The 3,679-nt window shown below is 43.9% G+C and overlaps 1 non-coding gene across 1 annotated transcript; it reads right to left on the minus strand.

Moving 5' to 3' along the window:
• Positions 1-816: 816 nt before the first annotated feature.
• Positions 817-923, minus strand: LOC130734867 (small nucleolar RNA R71). The gene has a single exon (XR_009018205.1). It is a non-coding gene; the product is annotated as a small nucleolar RNA R71 (small nucleolar RNA).
• Positions 924-3,679: the final 2,756 nt, after the last annotated feature.

Here is a 3,679-nt window from a genome sequence, read left to right on the forward strand (position 1 = left end):
ACCAAAATCTGAATTTTATTTGCTTTCAAACTCACAAGCTTTGAGCTTAAACCACAATTTCACTCACGGTCCCTGTGGATTCGATATTAAAACCCGGAGATATTTGTGCACTTGCAGATTGACCCAACAAGTTTTTGGCGCCGTTGCCGGGGACTGTTTGTGGTTTTCGGTTTAAGTTACAAGTTTGTAGTTTTTAATTGCATTGAATAGGTATTACTAACCTTTCTTTGGTTGTATTTTCAGTTTATGCACAGTAGGCTTGGCACGGATCCATTGGAGTTTGATCCGTAGCCTGAACGTACCCTCCATCGTCGTCGAGCTCAGCAAAGAGCTGCTGAGATAGCCGCCATGACTGCCCATATGACGGAGGAGGAATTGCAAGCCCACATTGAAGAAAAGTGAATGAGGCTATTGCTCAAAGACTTCAAGAGCAAAGAAGCGGAGAATGCCAATCGTTCTCTTAGAGACCTCACCTCTGCTGCCATGAGCTACGATTATCCGGGCAGCATAGTTTCCCCCGATGGCACGAGAAATTTTGAGCTGAGGCCGGCATTCATCAATTTGGTGAGCCAAAATCAGTACGGTGGAGGTGCTCTTGAAGATCCTCATGCAACCATGGAGCGGTTCATCCGCAATTGTAACACCTACAGAGTTCAGAATGTTTCAGCGGACACCATCCGCTTGAGTTTGTTCCCTTTTTCATCGAGGGATACTGCTGAAGAGTGGTTGAATTCACAGCCCCAAGGTAGCATTACATCTTGAGAGGACTTGGCTGAGAAATTCACCACAAGGTTTGTTCCAAGAGCCCTCTTGAGAAAGCTCAAGAATGACATCATGACTTTTGCTCAATCCACCGATGAAAATCTCTATGAAGCTTGGGAAAGGTTTAAAAAGCTCTTGAGGAGGTGTCTTCAACATAACCTCACCCAAGCGGAACAAGTGGCAAAGTTCTATGATGGTCTCCAATATTCTTCGAGGTTTGGCTTGGATGCGGCTTCAAACGGTGAGTTCGATGCCTTACTTCCACAAGTGGGGTACGAGTTGATTGAAAAAATGGCTATAAGGGCCATGAACTCAAGTAATGAACGCCAAGCCCGAAGGGGGATCCTAGAGGTTGAGGCTTATGATCAGCTCATGGCCTCCAACAAGCAACTCTCCAAGCAAATGAATGAGATTCAAAATGAAATGAAGACTACCAAGATTGGTGGTCGAGTTGCCAAATTGGAGTGTGTGACTTGTGGAGGGCCACATGACAGCGAAGAATGCACAGATACTAGACCGGAGGAGGAAGTGAAGGCCATGGGTCAAGCTCGGAATGACCCATTTTCAAATACTTACAATCCAGGATGGAGGAATCACCCTAATTTCTCTTAGAGGCAAGGTAATAATGGGCAAGGAAGTGGCTTTCAAAGGCAATTTCCTAGCCAAGGTTTCCAAGGCCAAAGCTCAAGACAACCTCAAGAGCGAGGAGAAGGTGAAGGTGGTTGTTCCAAGAAAAGCTTAGAGGAGTTGGTGGAGACTTTCATCAACCGAACGGAGAATAATTACAAGAATCAAGAGGCGGCTATCAAGAATCTTGAGAATCAATTTGGCCAGCTGGCCAAGCAAATAGCTGAGAGACCTCAAGGTAAGTTTCCTTCCGACACTATCCCTAATCCTAAGCAAGAAAATGCCTCTGTTGTGTCCACTAGAAGTGGGAGAGTGATGAATGAATTGAAGGAAAAAACAGAGGGAGAAAAGAGAGAGGAGATAGTGGAAGGAGAAGTAGTTGTGCCTATTAAGGTGAGAGAGGAAGTTGAACTTACTCCTGAAACTAGCAAGGTTCCGTTCCCTAAAGCATTGACTAAGAAGAGCTTAGATAAAAAGTTTTCAAAATTTGTTGATATTTTCAAAAAGCTCCACATTAGTATTCGTTTTGCCGATGCTTTGGAACAAATGCCTATATATGCTAAGTTTATGAAGGATATTTTGCATAAGAGAAAGAAGGTTGAAGGGAGTAGATGGGACGGTGTTGATGACGGAGGAATGTAGTGTGCCGTTTTGCCAGCGGAAAATGCCAAAGAAAAGAAGAGACCCCGGAAGTTTCACTATTCCGGTGGAAATTGAAGGCATGGCGGATGTGGAAGCCTTGTGTGATCTAGGAGCAAGCATCAATTTGATGCCGCTCACCATGTTTGAGAGGCTGAACCTAGGAGAGGTTACTCCAACCATGCTTTCCTTGCATATGGCGGATCGTTCCCTCAAGACTCCATATGGATTGTGGAGGATGTGATGGTGAGGGTGGACAAGTATGTGTTCCCCGTGGATTTTGTGGTGCTTGATATGGAGGAGGATGAGAAGATTCCTCTCATTCTTGGTCGACCTTTCTTAGCTAACTGGTAGAGCTAAGATTGATGTTGACAAGGGTCACCTCATTCTCCGATTTGGTAAGGAAAAGGTACGGTTTTCTGTTTTTAATCCTATGATTGAGACTAGCCATGATAATGATTTTGTTTGTGATGTGATTAGAAGCAAGTCGAAGGTTTTCGAAAGAGACCCCAAAGCTAATGCCCAAGTTGATGAGTTCCATCCGACTCTCATCAGCTTGTTAATGGAAACAAGTATGGGGGGTCCAAGTACGAAAACTTGCATGCTCACATGGTCAAGTTTACCCAAGCTAGCTCCCTTGCTAAGATTGAGGGTGTTTCAAGTGATGAAGTGAAGATTAAACTCTTCCCTCATTCTTCGACAAGGGAGGCTAGGGCTTGGTTTGATGAACATAAGGACATTGCCTCATGGGAGGATTTACTTCAGAGGTTCTGTGCAAGGTTTCTCCCTTGCACTTGTGGAAAGTTGATCAATGGTAAGGAATTTCCTTCCTAACACCAAAGGAAGGAGAGTCCACCTAGGACTATAACTTAGGGCTAAATGGGAGACAACCCATTCTTTTTTCTTTCTTTCTCATTTTCTATTTTATTAGTGTAGCATTTTAGTTGTTGTAATTCCTAGTTCTAAAAAAAAAAATTCAAAATTTGCACTGGGCAAGGGCGCTCAAGCGCCAGCCTGCCCGTAGCTTCAAGCTAGCAGGGGCAGCCAGGGCGCTCAAGCGCCCCATCCTAGCGCTTGAGCACCCAAACACGCACACACACACAGTTTTTTTCATTTTTAAACACTCCTAACTCTTCATTTTCCCAATTTCTAACTTCCCTTTCTCTCCTAAACCGCCCCACTCTCTACATTTACCCATTTTCTACTCTCCCCATCTCACTTACACACACTTTTGCCCCACTCTCCTCTTCCCAAGTTTGCACTGCATCAAGAGCATCTCACTTGCACCCACTCACTCCAAGTTCAAGGTAAGTTCCAATTTTCCACTTCCTTCCATCTAAGTTTCATGGGTTTGCAAGTTTATAACTCTTGGGGGTTATGGGTGAGTGATTTTGAGTTTGTGTAAGTTGGGTTTGGTTTGTTTTTGCTTTTCATGGTATTTTGTGCCAAATTTAGTATTGGGTATGAGATTGGTGAGATTGGGTAGTTAGGTAGTATTAGTGTAGTTTTAGTTTTGTTTTGTGCCTTCTAAGTGTTTGAATGCTCCAATGAGTTTTTCTGGTCGATTTTGGGCAAGTGCTTTGTGGTTTATTTCTTCTCCTTGCCAATTTCACTAGAAAACTTGACTGGGTGCTCTTAGGGGTTCAAGTTT

The sequence above is a fragment of the Lotus japonicus genome, chromosome 1, assembly GCF_012489685.1.
Source record: "Lotus japonicus ecotype B-129 chromosome 1, LjGifu_v1.2".
Taxonomy (NCBI): Eukaryota; Viridiplantae; Streptophyta; class Magnoliopsida; order Fabales; family Fabaceae; genus Lotus; species Lotus japonicus.